Source organism: Berghia stephanieae, chromosome 11 (assembly GCF_034508935.2).
Source record: "Berghia stephanieae isolate SIO BIC M18660-M18661 chromosome 11, UCSD_Bste_1.3, whole genome shotgun sequence".
NCBI lineage: Eukaryota > Metazoa > Mollusca > Gastropoda > Nudibranchia > Aeolidiidae > Berghia > Berghia stephanieae.
In genome coordinates, this window is record NC_088370.1 from 35,145,177 (window position 1) to 35,167,676 (window position 22,500).

General features: G+C 42.7%; 1 protein-coding gene across 5 annotated transcripts in view; it reads right to left on the bottom strand.

The window, feature by feature from the left end:
• LOC144956465 (uncharacterized) overlaps positions 1-13,599 on the bottom strand; it is a 22,002-nt gene extending 8,403 nt beyond the window's left edge. Inside the window, exon 1 of one of the 5 annotated variants that reach the window (XM_078886976.1) lies at positions 13,547-13,599. The gene's annotated coding sequence lies outside the window, so the exon portion shown is untranslated. Of the gene's footprint in view, positions 52-11,406; positions 11,439-11,772; positions 11,816-11,844; positions 11,898-13,546 lie in introns of those variants that run through there. The other 4 variants (XM_078886980.1, XM_078886979.1, XM_078886978.1 and 1 more) reach the window with 4 other exon arrangements.
• Positions 13,600-22,500: the final 8,901 nt, after the last annotated feature.

Consider the following 22,500-nt stretch of genomic DNA (forward strand, 5'->3'; position numbering starts at 1 on the left):
TGTGCAGTAGGTAGTCTGTAGGTAAGTGTAGTGTGTATCTGGGTAAGTGTGAAGTGTGTCCTATCGAGAGGTCCACTCGGCTTTATATGAGCCGGGTCAGCTCGGGACGAGGCAGAGCGGAAGTAGGAATGACCATTGCCAAGGTCACTAGCCGTACGATTGTTTACGGCTAGAGATCCCTACACTGCTCCCCCCTCAAAAAGGGCAGGGTGGCTGGATGTGGGGTACTCACCTGCACCTTTCTGGAGCTCTCGGTATTACAGTGAACTAAAGGAGAGGAGCCCTTACCTAGGGCGTAGCAACAAAAAAGGGGGGTAAAATAAAACAAGGAAGGCCCTTTCCTAGGGCCGAACAAAAAACAAAGAAGGCCCTTACCTAGGGCTAAAATAAAAGGAAAGCCCTTTCCTGGGGCTGGGGCAAAAATAAATCTATTTACACGGTTGCTCGCCCTAGCACCTAGCTGTCTAAGACAGAGCTGTGGAGGGACAGCTCCATCGAGGGCTCTCTCTCCTTCATTCTTTTATTCTCCTCCCGGAGACGGGTGACCTCAGCCGCCTCGGTCCGGAGGGAGGCCAGCTCCTGCCTGGCCCTCTTAAGCTGATTCCGCAGGCTGCGGAAGTCCCCCGGCGGCGGCGAGATCTGTCTCGGCGGTCGGCTTGCTCTTGCTGGTCCTCCCTCCTATGCCTGCTGGGAGGCCGGTCGCGGCTCTGTCGGGCCGGGGTACTCGTTCTTTGGGCCCGACGGGGCGAGCGGGACCGTCTCCTACGGTCACGGGGCCTCCGTTCCTGGTTAGAGTTAGAGGCGACAGGGGAGGTCCGGGATCTATTCCAAGCCTCGAGGTGATTGGGGGTGTCCTCGAGCGTCTCCAGGGTTGCCTGCGATTTCGAATCGCGTGCTCCGGGTTACGCCCCGGAGGAGAGCGCCTGCCGGCCGCTCTCGGCATCTCTTCTCGGAATCGCAGGAAATCCCGGAAGAGGGTTACATCCCGTGAGAAAGAGGTCATCTGCGGAGATTAAAGAAAAAGATTAGTGAGAACAGGATGGGCAAATGAAAGTGTTCAGTTGCCTCGCTTGGTTCCTCGTCAGGTTGACACACCTGCCGTGGAACCAGTCGAAACACCTGTCACACGCAACCATGAGGTCTCCATCGTCCGGCTTTCCACAAGTACAGTAAGTAATTTCCTGGCCAGACTCGATGGCCTCCCTTTCCTTTCGGATCCAGGCTGGGATAGTCCGGTCCCAACATGGCTTCAGGTGGTCATGGTTGACTGTCTTAATCTCCGAGTTCCTGAATTTGACAATGTATGTGGCGGGGGTCAGGACCGTGGAGATGATGGCTGGTCCAGTCCATACAGGTTTCAGCTTACTGGACTTTCCTTTCACACTCGATTTATCCAGGTAATAAACCGCCTGTCCCCTCTTGAAGGAATGGACGTGGGCTTTGATGTCGTAGTCCCTCTTCGTCCTCTTGAGCTCAGTTCGGAGGGTGGTTCTCGCAGTCTCATGGGCTATCTCTAATCCCTGCTGTAGAGAGTTGACATAATCTTCAGGAGACTGTGGGTTAGCATGTTTCCCTGGTATAACCAATTCCACCGGTGTGCTCAATTCCCGTCCTAACATCAATTTGTTGGGTGTAAAGCCAGTGTGCCGATTCACAGATGAACGAAGAGCTGAGGCGATGAGATGTATGTTGGCATCCCAGTCGTCCTGCTTTTTGTCGACGAAGCTCCTGATAGCTGCCATCAATGTCCTGTTCATCCTCTCCACTTGGCCGTTCGCCGAAGGACGATAAGCAGTTGTTCTAGCCTTGTGGATGTGAAGTAAGCGGCACATTTCTTTGAAGAGCTGGCTTTCGAAGTTTCTTCCTTGGTCGGAGACGATCTGTAGTGGGTAGCCGAATCTGCAGAAGAAGTTGTTAACAGTAGCTCTGGTCGTCTCTTCAGCCCCTTGAGAAGGTAGCGGTATGCACTCCACCCATTTCGTAAATTGGTCCACCATCATAAGGATGTGCTCATTTCCAGATTTAGAGCGAGGCAGTGGCCCTATGAAGTCAATGTGAACCTTCTCCATGGGGATACCTGCATGGTAAGTTGTGCATGGGTATCTCGCTTTCCTCTGTGGCGTTTTATTCTGATTGCAGACGGGGCATTCCCTTACATATTTCTTTATGTCAGATGTCATCCTGTACCAAAAGTAGGAAGTAGATATTCTCGCCTTGGTACGTCTGATTCCCTGATGTCCTGAGCTGGGGATATCGTGGCACAGTTTCAGGATGTGGGGTTTTAGAGACGTAGGTATGACAAGGAGGTCTTGTGGGCCTTCGTCTCTTCTGTATAAGGCTCCATCGATCAGGAAGAACAGGTTGCGGTGCACCCAGTAGAACTTTTCTTCCTGGCCGGACAGCATCAAGTCCGACATTTCTGGGTCTGCTCCTAATTTCAACCATAATAGCAAGTGGGTCATGTGATGATCATCCGACTGCAGCTTCCTGACATCCTCCATGTCAATGTTGTCAAGGCCAACTTGTGTCGAGTCGTCTTGTCTTACGACTTGTATTTTGTGTCCACCCTCATTTGTAATATCCAACCCATTGACAATTATGTCAGGGGACCTGAGGGGGATAGCACAGCTCACTCCTGACGTCATCCAGGTAGAGTTGTTCAATCCTCTGATCTGTCGCACTTTACGTCCACCCTCGTTTATGATATTCGACCCAGTGACAATTGTGTCAGGGGACCCGAGGGGGATAGTGCGGTTCCTTCCTGACGTCATTCGGGCAGTGTCGTCCAATCTCCTGAGTTGTGTTCTACGTCCGCCCTCGTTTATAATATCCAACCCAGTGACAATTGTGTCAGGGGACCCGAGGGGGACGACGTAGCCTACTTCTGATTCAAAGGTTCCCCATCTCTCCTGTGTTCGGGCGCAATATGCGCATCCGCCACAAGGCAATTCTGATAACGCCTTGTGAGGACGGTAGTGTTGGCAAGTGTCCGTCGTGGGAGGTCGAGATAAGGCATCAGCATTCATGTGCAGTGAACCAGAGCGGTGAACTATCCTCATGTTGTATTGACTGAGTTCTTCGATCCATCGGGCCAGTTGACCCTCAATCCTCTTGAAGTTCATGAGCCAAGTAAGGCAGCGATGATCCGTTCGTACAGTGAATTCGCTGCCTAAGAGGTAGTGACGGAAGTGATTGGTAAAGCGCACAATTGCAAGTAGCTCCTTCCTGGTAGTGCAATAGCGCCGCTGAAGGGGTGTTAGGGTGAAGCTCCCATATGCAATCACCTTCTCTTCCTCTTCTTGGATCTGAATCAATTCAGCTCCGATGGCGAAATCTGAAGCATCAGTATCGAGGATGAAGTGGCCTGTCGTAGTGGGAATGGCCAAGATCGGTGGGGAAGTAAGGCGTAGCTTGATCTCCTCAAAGGCTGCCTGCTGCTCATCACCCCAGATGAAAATTTTCTTTCTCAGAAGTCGTGTGAGGGGTTCTGATATTCCGGCAAAATCCTTTACGAAGAAGCGGTGGTAATTAGCTAAGCCCAAAAACTTCTCTATCTCCTTAATGGACGTAGGTGCTGGCCGATCCCGTACAGTGGCAATTGATTCCTCTGTCATAGACAACTGGTTTCTTCCTACCTTCCTACCAAGAAATTTAGTTTCTTTCCTGAAGAGCTCACATTTCCTGGGTTTGAGCTTCAGCCGGAAGGCACGAAATCTGGAGAACACTTCCCTCAAGTTGTTGAAGTGGTCCTGGAAGGACTTCCCCAGTACACAGATGTCGTCCAAGTAGGCCAAGACAGAGTTTCAGTGTAAGTCCTTCAAGACGAGGTCCATTACTCTGCTGTAGGTGCTTCCAGAATTGCAGAGTCCAAATGGTAGCTTGTTGAATTCGAATAAGCCTCTCCTCGTCCTGAATGCGGTTTTCTCCTTGGAGTCAGAGTGGACAGGTACTTGCCAGTACGTTGAATTAGCATCTAACTTTGAAATCCACCAATTTCCTTTCAAGGCATCTATACATTCCGACATATTGGGAAGAGGAAAGACATCCTTCTTTGTCACCTGGTTTAGCAGCCTGTAATCCAAGCACCATCTGACTCCACCATCGGCCTTGCGAACTAAGACTGGGGCAGCTGCCCAATCGGATATCGACGGTTGTATTACTCCTGCCGCAAGCATATTGTCCAGAACTTTGTTTTCCTCATTCACAAAGTGGACGGGGGTTCTCCTTAGGCCAAGCTTGACCGGCGGTGCATCCCCGGTGTTAATTGAGTGTTGCACTGCAGAAAAGCTGCCCAGGTCGAAGTCCGAATCTGCGAAGACATCCTGAAATTCGACGAGTAGGTCCTTGAGCTTAGCCTGTTCTTCTGGCGGCAGCTCGGTCTTCGCATCGTTCCACATGTCTAGAAGTTTGGATGGGAGAGTGTCCGTGGCTATCCTCCGTACATGAGCCTCATCAGGGGTGGCCCACGAGTCCAGAATGTTCTCTTTTCGAATGAAATGCCATGTGCCTATCACCGTGTCTTTGGGCAAGGTGACCTCTTTTCCAGTAGGGTTAAGCAGGCGCACGACTGGGTCGTGTGTCGGTCCGTAGACAGCACTGAAGACGACAATGGGCAACTCCTGAGATGGCTCTAACCACGAAAAGGGTGATTCCACGACGTCCCTGTGCAGGGTAACTGCAATCTCGGTCGTGCGGGGAATCCTCAACCTCTCCTTTGTCCGTAGAAAGTGGGGGATAGCATGGTTGGAGACATTTCTAAAGGAGGGCTCGTCCAACTCAAGCGACTCCGTTGTTGGGTTTTGATTGGCGGTGCCACTAGGGCCTTGGGTCATGATGAGCGGAACTGTACCGTTGGACCAGGTCATAAGTCTGTGGTCCATATCTATCTTGACCCTTAATCTTTGAAGTAGGTCCATTCCGAGGAGCATAGAATCTACGATGGGAGCCGTGTAGATGTCTGAGCTAATTATTTGGGTGCCTAACTTGATGTCGACCGGGCCTATCCTCTTAGCTTCGAAGGTCTGACCTTTTCCTGCGGCGAACATCTTCACAGTCCTAAGACACTGGGTTTGTCAGGCAGGTTATCAAATGTCTGCTCAGAGATGATGGTGGCTCCAGCGGCTGTATCCACTACGGCTTCCACCGGATGTTTGTTAATGGAGCACGATACTTTAATCGAGGAGCTAGATTGCAACTGTTGAACCATGATCACTTCCTCGACAGGGGCCGTAAGTTCTGGGTTGGCAGCCCGATCCAGTAGGTGGGGCAGCATTGGGCTGGTTAAGCTGTCCCATTGGCGTTTCCCTGGATCGCCGACGAATTCTGGTCGCATTGTCTGCTGAAGTGACCTGTGTTCCCGCAGTTGTAGCATCGCATGGGAGATGGGGGCCTGGGCGATCTGGGCGACCTAGGGGGAGGATCCCTCTTCTCTGGTAGCCTAGAAAGTATTAGGTCCAATTTTTCCACCATCTTCAGCATGTAGTGCTCCAGCCTAGATTCCTTCTGGGACGTGCTCGTCCCTTGCTCCTGTTTGGGGCGCAGGTTCTTCGTCATAGGGGAACGGGGGATGGTCTCTTTTTTGACAGCCCTAATCGCCTCTCCAATCCTGGATGGGCTGTCATCTGAACTCTCTTCCGATTCCTCCATGTTTTGCTTGACAGTACGGATGGAATGACTCTGGTGATCTCTCCTTCGTTCCTGGTGGGCTCCAATAGTTTTCTTTTTATATTGATAAACCCTATATTTCCTATGGGCCGCGGCGAGGTTCTCCGGGTCCTGTCCAGTAACGAAGTCAGCTGCAGCCCTATCCCGTAATCCTGAGCTGAACTGGATGGCGATCAGCTCGTCCAGGGACTCTTCATTGTCAAACGGAAAGGCTGCGCTGGCTAGATCCCATAGTCTGTCAGTCCATTCCTCAATACCTTCGCCTTCTCTTTGGGTGGCGGTCATGTACTGTCTGAAGGCTGATCCTCTCAGCTGCTTACTGCCGAATCTTTTTTCTAGTCGATCCATGGCCTCGGCGAAACTCATCTGGTCATCCATGCCATCGTGCTTGGCCAGAAAATCGGCAGCCTTGCCATACATGGCGGAATTTAGAAAGTATTTCTTCATGTCCGATCCTCTAATATTATTAATGGAGATGAAGTTCCTAAATTTGCTGGCGAACGTCTCCCAGTTTCCCTTGCCGTTGAAAAAGACGTTCCGTGGTAAGTTAATTTTTAAAACCTCTCTCCGTGCCTGTCTTCTGTGGGGCACGTAATCGGGGTAGTCATGGTCTTCACTGTCAGAGTATCCGGGCTGAGGTCTTCTATTATGCAAGTATGCCGGTTCTTGAGGGGCACGACTAGCACGAGGGGCACACGTCATAGGAAGTGGTTCCCTCATCCTCCAACTGGTGTTATGGGCCTCATCTTTGACAGTGGGGCGCTGACGTCTCAGGGTTCCGGCTTCAATTCCACTTGCCTTCCATCCATCGAGGACTTCTTTATTTCTCAAGTCAGCCAAGGCTGCGGGGCCACGAATGTCCTCCAAAGGGTCCCTGGCTTCTGGGGAATGAGTAAAAGTGTCCTCTCTGCGAGGCGCCGGAAGCGTGGGAGAGTTTATGGTCTCCTTTGATTTCACGGTAGAGACGTCAAAATAATTAATGATCTCCTTGTTCCTGAAAAGTGCCTCCAGGTCATCCATAGTGAGGATATCTCGCTCCTGGCGAAGCTGGATAACCTTCTTGGCGTTCCTCTCCGAGATATTAAAATCGATGAGCTGCTCTAAGGAGCAGAAATTCGCGAGAATTTTTCCTTCGGAGGTCACGTTGGAAGACATTTTACTAAATTCTGATAATGAATCATAGAGAATAGAATTAGTAAATGGGAACAAATAATTCGAGAACCTCAAGGAATCATTACGCCATGCAAGCAATCAATGCAAGCTAAAAGCACAAAACAAAATCAAGCGGGCTGAAAGCCAAGCAATAAACTAACACAAGCATGAAGCCAAAAACAATATAAATAGGCCAAGCTCATGCCAAAGCAAGCAAATGTAAAAATATAATATATGAAGCATTTGTATATAATAGAGTAAAGATCACAGAGTAATTTAATGATAACAACAATCTATACATCTTCACAAATAAAACAATTGCTCCAGGTCGCGGTCATGGCCATGTCGTGCACCAACACTTCACTGACCCATGGTGTGCGACCTGAGCATAAACATCACAATCTGTATCATGTGATTCACTGAGAGTTAGGTCCTCCGACTCGAACCTTGGTCGCAACAGATAATGCACCAACATCTCTCTGCGCAGGCCACCAAGCTCGAGTGACCATCAAACAATAAATCAAAATTATACAAATACTAAATAAAAAATAAGGTATGGTCTATTGAAAGATAAGCCACTCCTCAAGGCCGCAGCCATGGTCGGATCATGCTCCAACATATCACCGCACCATGCTGCCTGGCCCGAGTGACCATCAAACAATAAATCAAAATTATACAAATACTAAATAAAAAATATTAGGTATGGTCTATTGAAAGATAGGCCACTCCTCAAGGCCGCAGCCATGGTCGGATCATGCTCCAACATCTCACCGCACCATGCTGCCTGGCCCGAGTAGCCATCAAACAATAAATCAAAATTATACAAATATTAAAATAAAAAAATAGGTATGGTCTATTGAAAGATAGGCCACTCCTCAAGGCCGCAGCCATGGTCGGATCATGCTCCAACATCTCACCGCACCATGCTGCCTGGCCCGAGTAGCCATCAAACAATAAATCAGAATTATACAAATACTAAATAAAAAATTAGGTATGGTCTATTGAAAGATAAGTCACTCCTCAAGGCCGCAGCCATGGTCGGATCATGCTCCAACATCTCACCGCACCATGCTGCCTGGCCCGAGTGACCATCAAACAATAAATCAAAATTATACAAATACTAAATAAAAAATATTAGGTATGGTCTATTGAAAGATAGGCCACTCCTCAAGGCCGCAGCCATGGTCGGATCATGCTCCAACATCTCACCGCACCATGCTGCCTGGCCCGAGTAGCCATCAAACAATAAATCAAAATTATACAAATATTAAAATAAAAAATTAGGTATGGTCTATTGAAAGATAGGCCACTCCTCAAGGCCGCAGCCATGGTCGGATCATGCTCCAACATCTCACCGCACCATGCTGCCTGGCCCGAGTGACCATCAAACAATAAATCAAAATTATACAAATACTAAATAAAAAAAATTAGGTATGGTCTATTGAAAGATAGGCCACTCCTCAAGGCCGCAGCCATGGTCGGATCATGCTCCAACATCTCACCGCACCATGCTGCCTGGCCCGAGTAGCCATCAAACAATAAATCAAAATTATACAAATATTAAAATAAAAAATTAGGTATGGTCTATTGAAAGATAGGCCACTCCTCAAGGCCGCAGCCATGGTCGGATCATGCTCCAACATCTCACCGCACCATACTGCCTGGCCCGAGTGACCATCAAACAATAAATCAAGAAAAAAAACAGACTTAAAAAAAAAATAAAAATGAACCACACAAATCACCAAGGGATCCTCTCAGGAGAGGAAGGTGTGTGAAAGAAAAATAATAACTGATGATATATTATAATAAAATCAATAGAAAGAGTAACCACAATCACCATGTAGCACTGGACAAACAAAATCAAGTCAAGGACAGATCAGATCACAAGAACTCAACTAATCACAGGTCATAAGCAGTAAACAAAGTCAAGTCAAGGACAAAGCAAATTACAAGAATACAACTATCAAAGTCATAGGCAATAAACAAAGTGCAGGACAAAGCAAATCACAAGAATTCACAATAAATCACCAAAGATATAAACTAATCACTAATCACAGTTATAGGCAACAACAAAACAACAAAAAATATTTCCAGTAAAAAGAATAAAAAAGAAATCAAATGTAAAAAAAATTATTTAAAAAAAAAAAAAATCATGAAACATGACACCGTCCACAAGGTCACCAGACAGGTGTGACCTTGGAGTCAAGGACAAGGACGACATTGACACGATCAAACAAAATTCACGAATTGAAATTACCTACAACTGAAAGAAAAGGGAAGGGGGCGTGGTCATACATATCACAGAATTCATTCAAGATTGAATATAAGAATTATAGTGTAGAAAATACATGATGAAAAATAACGAAGTATGCACACGGTAAAAATCAACGAAATTCGAACTCCCATTCAACGAAATACGACGGTAGGAATTAATAAAATGGATAATGTAAAAAGTAGAAAAAAGTTTTCGCTCGTGACGCCATTGTAGTAACTACCGTGATTGCCAGAACTCGGTATTCTGGCTGTAGGACTCCATGGCTAGGATGGGTCCAGATGGCCGGTGAATCACGGAATTACTGAGTTAAAAATATATATTAAATAGATAAAGTTATAGTTAGTATAAAAATATGGCTTACCCTGAATCTAGTTAGTCGTAATGGTAGATAGGTATGGTCGCAACAGATATGGTATGGTAGATAGTTTAGTGTAGAGCTTGAAGTGTGCAGTAGGTAGTCTGTAGGTAAGTGTAGTGTGTATCTGGGTAAGTGTGAAGTGTGTCCTATCGAGAGGTCCATTCGGCTTTATATGAGCCGGGTCAGCTCGGGACGAGGCAGAGCGGAAGTAGGAATGACCATTGCCAAGGTCACTAGCCGTACGATTGTTTACGGCTAGAGATCCCTACACTGTGTCATGGGTCAGAGGCTATAGTGGCTTATACTTCATGTTGGGCCACACAGAAAAATCAACCGAAGATATACCAAATTACACAGACAACGTTGTTTACCAATCTGCCCTCATTAAATGATGGTGAGTACAGTATCGAATGAAAATAGTTCTTTCCCCGCGAAATTGCGGGCTTTTTACTAGTAGTTAATATATAGTATATATATATATATATATATATATATATATATATATATATATATATAATATATATATATATATATATATATATATATATATATATATATAATATATATATATATATAATAAACAATGGCAGGGATTGGGTAACATATAAAACTACACATGTTTTACTATCGATGGAATGTGTCTAAGTAAAATACCCACTGTCCTACCGCTTGATCGATAGAACCAAAAGAGAAAAATAAGTGTTAACTTAAATGTTTATAATCTGATGGAGAAAATCGTATCATCACTAGTCACCAATTTGGCGGTATAAAAACAATTTTAATGATCAGAGATTGGTCAATTTCATTCACGCTATTGTTTATAAACTAACAACTGTGTTTGTCCTAGTACGTGTGAAGGTGTTCAAAAATTCCATATTTTGATTGGTCAAAAATCTACTTGTTAATTTAGTGTCTTCCATAAGTTGTTAACATAAAAATAAATATAAAAACCATTCAAAACATTATGTATCCAATCCAGACTCACACCATAATATTATTATCACAATATCTTTATTTCCAGCCACTACGAACTAACGAATCTAGATCTACTACTCACCAACTACACAGACTTCGAACGTACCAATCTACTCACCAACTACACAGACTTGGAACGTACCAATCTACTCACCAACTACACAGACTTGGAACGTACCAATCTACTCACCAACTACACAGACTTCGAACGTACCAATCTACTCACCAACTACACAGACTTCGAACGTACCAATCTACTCACCAACTACACAGACTTGGAACGTACCAATCTACTCACCAACTACACAGACTTCGAACGTACCAATCTACTCACCAACTACACAGACTTGGAACGTACCAATCTACTCACCAACTACACAGACTTCGAACGTACCAATCTACTCACCAACTACACAGAATTGGAACGTACCAATCTACTCACCAACTACACAGACTTCGAAGGTACCAATCTACTCACCAACTACACAGACTTCGAACGTACCAATCTACTCACCAACTACACAGACTTCGAACGTACCAATCTACTCACCAACTACACAGACTTCGAACGTACCAATCTACTCACCAACTACATAGACTTCCAACGTACCAATCTACTCACCAACTACACAGACTTCGAACGTACCAATCTACTCACCAACTACATAGACTTCAAACGTACCAATCTACTCACCAACTACACAGACTTCGAACGTACCAATCTACTCACCAACTACACAGACTTGGAACGTACCAATCTACTCACCAACTACATAGACTTCCAACGTACCAATCTACTCACCAACTACATAGACTTCGAACGTACCAATCTACTCACCAACTACACAGACTTGGAACGTACCAATCTACTCACCAACTACACAGACTTCGAACGTACCAATCTACTCACCAACTACACAGACTTGGAACGTACCAATCTACTCACCAACTACACAGACTTCGAACGTACCAATCTACTCACCAACTACACAGACTTCCAACGTACCAATCTACTTACCAACTACACAGACTTCCAACGTACCAATCTACTCACCAACTACACAGACTTCCAACGTACCAATCTACTCACCAACTACACAGACTTCAAACGTACCAATCTACTCACCAACTACACAGACTTCCAACGTACCAATCTACTCACCAACTACACAGACTTCCAAACGTACCAATCTACTCACCAACTACATAGACTTCCAACGTACCAATCTACTCACCAACTAAACAGACTTCGAACGTACCAATCTACTCACCAACTACACTACACAGACTTCCAACGTACCAATCTACTCACCAACTACACAGACTTGGAACGTACCAATCTACTCACCAACTACACAGACTTCCAACGTACCAATCTACTCACCAACTACACAGACTTGGAACGTACCAATCTACTCACCAACTACACAGACTTCCAACGTACCAATCTACTCACCAACTACACAGACTTCCAACGTACCAATCTACTCACCAACTACACAGACTTCCAACGTACCAATCTACTCACCAACCTTACAGACTTCCAACGTACCAATCTACTCACCAACTACACAGACTTCCAACGTACCAATCTACTTACCAACTACACAGACTTCCAACGTACCAATCTACTCACCAACTACACAGACTTCCAACGTACCAATCTACTCACCAACTACACAGACTTCAAACGTACCAATCTACTCACCAACTACACAGACTTCCAACGTACCAATCTACTCACCAACTACACAGACTTCCAACGTACCAATCTACTCACCAACTACATAGACTTCCAACGTACCAATCTACTCACCAACTAAACAGACTTCGAACGTACCAATCTACTCACCAACTACACTACACAGACTTCCAACGTACCAATCTACTCACCAACTACACAGACTTGGAACGTACCAATCTACTCACCAACTACACAGACTTCCAACGTACCAATCTACTCACCAACTACACAGACTTGGAACGTACCAATCTACTCACCAACTACACAGACTTCCAACGTACCAATCTACTCACCAACTACACAGACTTCCAACGTACCAATCTACTCACCAACTACACAGACTTCCAACGTACCAATCTACTCACCAACTACACAGACTTCGAAGGTACCAATCTACTCACCAACTACACAGACTTCGAACGTACCAATCTACTCACCAACTACACAGACTTCGAACGTAGCAATCTACTCACCAACTACATAGACTTCCAACGTATCAATCTACTCACCAACTACACAGACTTGGAACGTACCAATCTACTCACCAACTGCACAGACTTCAAACGTATCAATCTACTCACCAACTACACAGACTTCGAACGTAGCAATCTACTCACCAACTACATAGACTTCCAACGTATCAATCTACTCACCAACTACACAGACTTGGAACGTACCAATCTACTCACCAACTACACAGACTTCAAACGTATCAATCTACTCACCAACTACACAGACTTCGAACGTACCAATCTACTCACCAACTACACAGACTTCCAACGTACCAATCTACTCACCAACTACACAGACTTCAAACGTACCAATCTACTCACCAACTACACAGACTTCGAACGTACCAATCTACTCACCAACTACACAGACTTCAAACGTACCAATCTACTCACCAACTACACAGACTTGGAACGTACCAATCTACTCACCAACTACTCAGACTTCGAACGTACCAATCTACTCACCAACTACACAGACTTCGAACGTACCAATCTACTCACCAACTACACAGACTTCCAACGTACCAATCTTCTCACCAACTACACAGACTTCCAACGTACCAATCTACTCACCAACTACACAGACTTCGAACGTACCAATCTACTCACCAACTACACTACACAGACTTCCAACGTACCAATCTACTCACCAACTACACAGACTTCGAACGTACCAATCTACTCACCAACTACACAGACTTCGAACGTACCAATCTACTCACCAACTACATAGACTTCCAACGTACCAATCTACTCACCAACTACACAGACTTCCAACGTACCAATCTACTCACCAACTACACAGACTTCCAACGTACCAATCTACTCACCAACTACACAGACTTCCAACGTACCAATCTACTCACCAACTACAACTATCGTCCAGGCATCATGCCAAATTGCGAAATAAAATTTTGTTGGATTTTTTCTTTTCAGGATCTTCTTTACTCAACTTCATTTCTTGACAAAACACAGTTTTATCCCTTTGGCCAGGAAAATCTTCACATTATAGATAGAACGAAGTTGACGTCACTCAAGTCTTTGTTATTGTTTTTGCCATCCATGTTTGTGAGTAATTCTCACTGAACTATACTGTATTAACCAGACTATATTCGTTCAAGATTACACACAGTTTGTGTGTTTGTCCGTTATATTTCCGGATGACAATTTTGTGAGTATCTTTGCCAAGCGCATCTATAACATTCTTTTAAAAAGATTTTTTATCTAGCGCATTATCCGTTAAACGTGCTCAACGCCGTTTACAACGGGTCCTCATCCAACAGCTACACTTAACAAGTAGATCGAGAAATGACGCCTGCTAGGCGATATTGACAACGTTGTTAACGACTAGGTACTCATTTTACACCTGAGTGCGGTGAGATAATAATGTGAGTAAAGAGTCTTTTCCGCGGACACAACAATGCGCCGCTCAAAGCGGGATTCAAACCGGACGTTCCGATTCCAAAGGCGAGTGTCATAACACAAGACCACATAGAGGCACAAACATATTATAATTAGTTCTTCAGACTCATCTGGCCCTCGGAGCCGAAATTTGTCCCGGTTTCTATGGCTTTAAACAGGCAATAGCAATTACTTGCTACCATTTTGATAGGACGCTAGTCTATCGTAAAGTACTTTTCGACAGATCTAATAAAACCAACTACCCAATCACCGATGTGGAGACAAGGATGGGTGGGGGGAGAGGGGGGGGGGGGGGGGGGGTAGAAAAAGCCTCGACTTCAAACGAGATCGGTTTTTGTCCTTGTGCGTGTGAGTGCTGCGTCAAGTGAGGAATCGGGACCTTCACGTTTTTTAAAACCTTGAGCTTTTTATAAAGCGCAATACTTGTATCCACTAAACGTGCTCAAAGAGATTTACAAAGGGTCCATAGCTACAGCAATACTTGACATGTAGGACGAGACATGAAGCCTATTCGGCGATATTACAATATAATTCGGACAGAGGCAATGCTGTTAAAATAATTTTAAAAAATCCCTTTATTCATCCCCATGGGGAAATTTGTCTTTAGGGACCCAACTATTACCCGGTCGGGACTCGAACCCAGGACATTCCGATCCGAAGGCGAGTCTCCTACCACTAGACCACATGGCTGCATAGCATCAACATGTACAGTAGGTGGAAGTTTTCTATAGATAGAACGAAGATGACGTCACTCAGACCTTTGTTAATGTTTTTTGCCATCCACGTTTATGAGTAATACTCACTAAACTGTATTATTCGGCCAGACTATAAAAGTTCATGGTTTTTGTGTTGGTCCGTTATACTTCCGGATTGCAATGTTGTGAACTTCTTGGCCAAGCGCATACTATCTATAAGAAAAGTTGTTTTGTCAATGGACCGACACTGCGTTGGTTTGAACGAGAAACTCGGTCGGGACTCGAACCCAGGACATTCCGATCCTAAGACGAGTCTCATACCACTAGACCACATAGCCGCATAGCATCATCATGTAAAGTAGGTGGGAGTTTTCCATAAGAAAAATTGTTTTGTCAATGGACAGACACTGCGTTGGTTTGAACGAGAAACTCGGTCGGGAGTAGTACTTGATTATCATTAACTCTTTGACAGCCAAAGAGGATTTCAGTTGAATGGTACGGAAATTTCCCCCATGGTTTATAGATAGTATGCAGATGACGTCACTCAGGCCTTTGTTATTGTTTTTGCCATCCGCGTTTGTGAGTTGTTCTCACTAAACTGTATTAACCAGACTATAAAAGTTCATGGTTACACAGAGTTTGTGTGTTGGTCCGTTATACTTCCGGATGGTAATGTTGTGAACTCCTTGGCCAAGCGCATTCTATCTATAGAAGGAACGACATTGACGTCCACTCAGCTCTTGGTTATTGATTTTAGCCAGCCATTTTTATGAGTAGTTCTCACTAAATTTTATTAATCAGACTATAAACGTTCAGGGCTACATATTGCTTTGTGGGTTGGTACATTATATAAAAAAATAGTCGGCTGGCAGACGTCATGAGTTTTTTAGCTAAGTGCATAGCATCATTAGAGTCAACATCAATTCAGTTTTAATATTAAGGGGTCGAACGCCAATAACAACAACAGTAATGTATTTTAATTTATTGAGAGAGACACACAGAGACAAACAAAAATAGAGACAGAGAGAGAAACAGACAAATTGACTGACAAACTGATAGACAGACATAGACAAACAGATAGACAGAGACAAAGAGAGGAAAGAGAGAGGTAGGGAAGTCAGGTGAAAGAAAGATAGAAAGAAAGAGAGAGAGAGAGAGAGAGAGAGAGAGAGAGAGAGAGAGAGAGAAGAAAGAAAAAAAAAAAAAAAAGAGAGAGAGAGAAGAAGAGAGAGAAGAGAGAGAGAGAGAGAGAGAGAGAGAGAGAGAGAGAGAGAGAGAGAGAGACTTGTATAACCGTTCACGACTACTATCCTAAAACAGGTAGTGATCGACGTGCGTAATGAGTTAACTTGAACCACACACGCCCTGTATTTTGCAATATTATGTTTACAACTGATATATAGCCAAACAGAAAGGGAGAGACATGGAATGGAAGGTAGTATGGACGTCAGAGACAGAGAGGGGATAGAGTATCACTGAGACAGACAGAGAGAGAGAAAGAGAGAAAGAAAGAAAGAAGGAAAGAAAAAAAAAAGAAAAAAAAAGAGAGAGAGAGAGAGAGAGACACAGAGAGAGAGAGAGAGAGAGAGAGAGAGAGAGAGAGAGAGAGAGAGAGAGAGAGAGAGATAGTTGTATAACCGTACACGCCCTGCATTTTGCAATATTATGTTTAGAACTCATATAATATTATAGCCGACAAACTATTGTTTATTCACAGTAGAAGCTTAAAAAAAGGATGAGAAAAACGGTTTCGTGGGAAATTTGTTACGCAATGCCATTTCGTTTGTCGTAGTGTAATGAGCACAACAAGGATTGCCATGTTGATATTTTAATGCTAAATTTTAATTTTAGAAATAAAATAAAAAAAACAACAAAAACAAACAACCCCCCCCCCCCCCAAAAAAAAACCCCAATAAAAACAAAACAAAAAAAAAAAGAAAAAACAAACAAACAACAAATAAAAAAACAACAAACAAACCAAAAAAAAAAAAACCCCACCAAGAATATAAATAAATGCAAAATTAAAAAAAAAAAACTACACAAAAAATAAACAGCTTAAAAAACCCCCCAACAAAACCCAACAAAATAAATCAAAAACAAAATAATACAAACACAACAAAAAATAAACAGATAATAAACAAACTCCAAGCATAAAGAAAGAATTAAAGTGACTAAACAAACCAACGATCTAATCATATATAGATAGAATCAAGTTTACGTCACTCGGGTCTTTGTTATTGTTTTTTGCCATCCACTTTTATGAGTACTTCTCACTAAACTGCATTATCCAGACTATAAAAGTTCAAGGTTACACATAGTTTGTGTTTTGGTCCACTATACTTCCGGATGGCAATGTTGTGAGATTCTTAGCCAAGCGCATAATATCTATATCTACACCTTACCAACGCTGTTCTCACATCTTTCATTCGTCTCGAGTGATTCATTCATCTTATTTTGTTGATAAAGGGGAAACCCGAAACTTCCACATTATCTGTTTTTCTTTAATCAAATTGACGCTTCCATTCAATTTCCTAATGTTATTTATTTGTTTTGGCTACGTGGCCTAGTGGTATGACTCTCGCCTTCGGATGGGAAGGTCCAAGGTTCAATCCCCCCCCCCCCCCCCCCCCTTGAGCGGCTCATAGTTGAGTCATTGGGAAAGGTTCTTTATTCTTGAGCTTTTATATAGTGCAATACCCACTAGATGTGCTCAAAGCACTATACAAGGGATCCCTGACCAACAGCAACATGTAACATGTAGAACGAAACATGACGCCTGTTATGCGATATTACAATTTTTTTGTGACAGAGACAACGCTGTCAGTGGCCAGGTACTCATTTTACACCTGAATACGGTGAGAGAATGTGAGTAAAGAGCCTTTTCCAAGAACTCAACGATGCGTGGAGCGAGGCTCGAACCCAGGACCTTCCCAACCGAAAGCGAGTGTCATACCACAAGACCACATAGCCGCACATAGTCTATATTCCCATTCTCTCAACATACTAAGGTGTAAAGTAAGAATACGATAGCCGCTAACAGCGTTGTCTCTGTCGGAAAATAAATTTATCTCGCCTAACAGACTTCTCATCTTGTCCTACAAAATGCGCGATGCTGTTGGCTTGGGACCCCTTGTAAAGCGCTTTGAGTACGCTTTGAGTTCGAGGGCAAACATTTCTTGATAGAATGAAAATAAATGCAGACATGCCAACGGTTAAGACAAATTCGTATAATTACGAAATTTTGGCTCCATTTTCAGAGCTTCGTGACCACATAATATAAGTTACTAAAACTGATTGAAAATGAAACTTGATACCATACAACGTAATTTGAAGGATTTTGACGTGGTATTTAATTGGATTCAGTAGTCTTGGTTCTAAACAAAGAAAATCATTACTTTTTATTCTTCATGCTGGCTAGAACTTTTCATATGCCTTGTGATCAGAATGTGTAAAAGTCAAAACATGATTAATTTATGTTTTTTTTTCTCCTCTGGCTGGATACGCTTTTATGCTCGCCGGGGAAATACTTCATAAGGGCGTCCGCCATTGTTCCGATAGTTTAGAGCCAGTTACTAAGTTACTATGCGTCATTACAAGGGAAGTGACGTTACGACTGTTGAAACTTATTATCATGAGCGAAATTGTAGCTTTTTAAAGTTAATTAAAGCGATTACAAATGTGACCGCTCGTCTTAACTCACTCAATCCTAGAGATTTTTGATACTTTACAAAATTGGAATAAGATGTATTGAAAATGAGCATGTGCATAGATAGCTTTATTCAACTACTATTTATTTATTAACATGTAAAAACTAAAAACATTAGCTTTGATACTACGCCTATAATTTGTGTCATAAAAATGTAATAAATAGACATTGGGGTAAAAGTAACTCTTGTAAACTACGGATATAGTCGTTGTTAGGGTTGAATGAGTTAAAACAGTATTAAGTCGGGATGATTAAGATGCTGAAAACTGAATTTGTAGCCAGAAATATCATGCTTGAGTTGAGTTTATTTGCTTTTTATAGGAGAAGGAATATCATATTTTACTGTGATAAGTACCAAAATACCAACGTTTCATATTTTTTTTTACCAGTATAACTATAAAATGACTTTTTAGCATCTGGTCCATCCCGACATAATACCGATTTGAGACGAGGGGTCACATATAAGTCACTAAAACTTATTGAAAATGAAACTTGATACCATAAAACGTAATTTTAAAGATTTTGAAGTTGTATTTAATTATCATGAGCGTGAATTGTAGCTTTTTAAAAGTTAATTAACCCTCTCCTTACCAACTAAAGGAAAACCGTCACATTCGTTACGATACAACCAGCATTTTTCTTATTCAAAGTTCTTTTGTACATCATAAAATTTAAAGAAAATGAACAGTGTGTTGTAGAGCATGTTTTCCTAAAGAAATTATTCATCGCAAGTACTTTACTGATATTGTATTTGAGTGATAAGAAATCTATTTTTGGGTTAGTTGGGTGTGAAGTTTTGGGGAAAATCCTGAAAATGGCTGGTGAGGAGAGGGTTAAAGCAACTACATATGTGACCCACCGTGTCAAAGCGGTATTATGTCGGGATACACTCGGTGAGGGAAATTGAACTCATTGCCACAAATATAAAGCTCGGGTTTAATTTCTCTACGTCATGGTACAGTATAAATACTATTTATTGCTTTGAATAAACTCATAAGGTCCAATTTCTCATAATTCTGTCTCTAGATTCACTTTTTTGGGGCCTGAATCATCCTGACATAGTACCGTTTTGAGACGGAGGGTTGACATATACTATCTCCTTGAAATTACGAATGTTTACATTTTCAACTTGGCAGGCCGGTAAGGGTTGTGTTCTTGAACTCAATCACTCCAACACCTTTCTATATAGTGCAATGTGCAGCCTGTGTATATTGTGCAATGCTGTACATCCTGTCTGTATTGTGAAATGTGCAAACGAAGAGCGATAGAATTGTTATAGAATGCTCACGTTAAACCCTTTATCTGCTAAGTTTGTTAAGTGCGCGCGCGTGCGCGTGTGTGTGTGTGTGCGTGTGCATATCTGCGTGTGCGCTTGTGCCTCTCTGTCTTTGTGTCACTCTCAGTGTCTCTCTTAACCTCTCTGTCTCTCTTTCTTTCTCTCTCTCTCTCTCTCTCTGTGCCTGCCTGCGTCTGTATCCCACTCTCTCTCTCTCCCTCCCTCTCTCTCTCTTCTCTCTCTCTCTCTCTCCCCCCCCCCCCCCTGTCTGTTTCCTTCTCTCTGTTTCTCTGCATCTGTCTCTTTCTGTCTGTCTCAGACTCTTTTTCTGTCTCTCTTTCTCTATTTGGCCCCTCCTCTCCCTCTCTCTCTCTCCCTCTCTCCCTCTCTCTCTCCCTCTCTCTCTCTCTCTCTCCCTCTCTCTCTCCCTCTCTCTCTCTCTCTCTCTCTCTCTCTTGTTGTTTTTTTTAAATGTTCTTTTGTGTTGTTTTATTTTTTTAAGTTTTTCTTTTTATTTATATTTCTGTTTTTTTTGTTTGTTCGTTTTTTTTTTTGTGTGTGGGGGGGGGGGGGGGTTCTTTTTTTCTACTTTTTTATTTTGTTTTGTTTGTTTTTTTTTTGGTTTTTTGTTGTTGTTTTGTTTTATTTTATTTCTAAAATTAGAATTTAGTATTAACATGTCACCATGGCAATCTTTATTGTGCTCATTACACGACGGCAAAGGTAATGACATTGCGTAACAAATTTCTCACGCTCCATACCATTTTTTTTTCATCTCTTATTTTGTGTGAATAAACAATACTTTGTCGGCTATAATATTATATCAGTTCTAAACATAATATTGCAAAATTCAGGGCGTGTGAGGTTCAAGTTAACTCATTACCCACGTCGATCACTACCTGTTATAGATAGTATGCGCTTGGCTAAGATGCTCATAACATTGCCATCCAGAAGTATAACGGACCAACACACAAACTCTGTGTAACCATGAACTTTTATAGTCTGGTTAATACAGTTAAGTGAGAACAACTCACAAACGCGGATGGCAAAAACAATAACAAAGGCCTGAGTGACGTCATCTGCATACTATCTATAGGATAGTAGTGAACGGTTCTACATCTCTCTCTCTCTCTCTCACTCTCTCTATCTCTCTCTCTCACTCTCTCTCTCTCTCTCTCTCTCTCTCTTTCTTTCTTTCTTTCTTTCATCTGACTTCTCCACCTCTCTCTGTATCCCCACGCGAAAGGACCGAGATTGATCGTGGCCTTCGTAAAGTTATGGCCAGACACTGACCAAAAAATGACGTCAAAATGCCAGTCTTTTGCCACAAAAGAAAACAAATCGTGAGTTGTATTCAATAGTTCAACTAATGAAATAACTTGTTTCCATGAGCTCTACTAACGACAACTCACTAAGCGGTGCAAAAATCAAATAATGACGTCAAAAAGCCAGTCCTTTTGGATTTCAGTGTCAGGCGAGAACATAACGATGGCTACGGATTGATCCTGGTTGGTCAAGATTATTCCCTCCCCCCTCCCATACATACACACACACACATACACACATACCCTTTCGCTTCCCCTGTCCACCCAATAGTGGTTGGGTAGTCGAGTCTTTACGTGTTTCTTTTTAAGTCTTGTGTTATTTCAGCCCCTGTAAAAAAAAAAGTGGAAAAAAAATCTCTAGGATTGAGTGAGTTAACGAATAGGGAATGAGATAAGCGGAAGAGTAGCGTTCCTTGATTGGACGTCACCCATAGTCTGTGACGCCACCGGCGGAAAAGTTATTAGAGAGAGAACGTCATGTTGGTTGTGCGCATGCGTCTCTCGTCCTCGCTTCCGGTGAGTTGTTTCTGCAAATTTCGTAGACATCCTTCTGATCGTGTAATTAAATTGACAAATGGAAAGAATTCACTGCGTAGATGCGTTGTATACAAATGCTGAAACCATGGCAACGTAAACACATTCTATTTATGAACTGATTTTTAATTACTAAGGAATCACCAAACCCTAAAACCAATCCTAAAATAAATTACTAGCAGCGTATTCACGTCTTATCAAGGGGGGGGGGGGGGGGGGAACAGTGATTAGTTTATGATATCTAAATAAATTTCACATAATATTTATATCGACAATATCGATTAGTGCCGCAAGTGTAATATCGATATGGACAATTGTTAACAATAGCGCCGGAAATGTGATATTTGTTTTCTACTGTTCGAAATGAATGTCGTAAATGTCATTCATCCGACAAGGATTTGATATATGCAGGTCTGACATCCGAAGCCAATTATGGGCCTAGTTTAACACTGCAGTCATGGACAATATTTTGTGTCATTATTTTTTTAAAAATTTCTATTACGACAATGAGCCCTTAAAGAATTGGGTTATCAGACCTGCAAATAAGTACACGTCGCATAATTACACCCGATAAACGCCTTGTCCCCATTTCATTTCAACTGGCCCTAGGCGCTTTTCATTCATAAAATAAATAAATAAATAAATAAATAAATAAATAAATAAATAAATAAATAGATAAAAGAATAAATACAATGAGAAATACATACAAAGTGATTTCAACTACTTATACAGACAACACATTTTACACACATGACAGCCAAAACTTAATTTACAAAATAGAAAACATGAGACAAAAAGGTGGATCTTCAAATAATTCCATTTGAACGTTAAATTATGCGTCAACACTTCTAATATTCAGAGG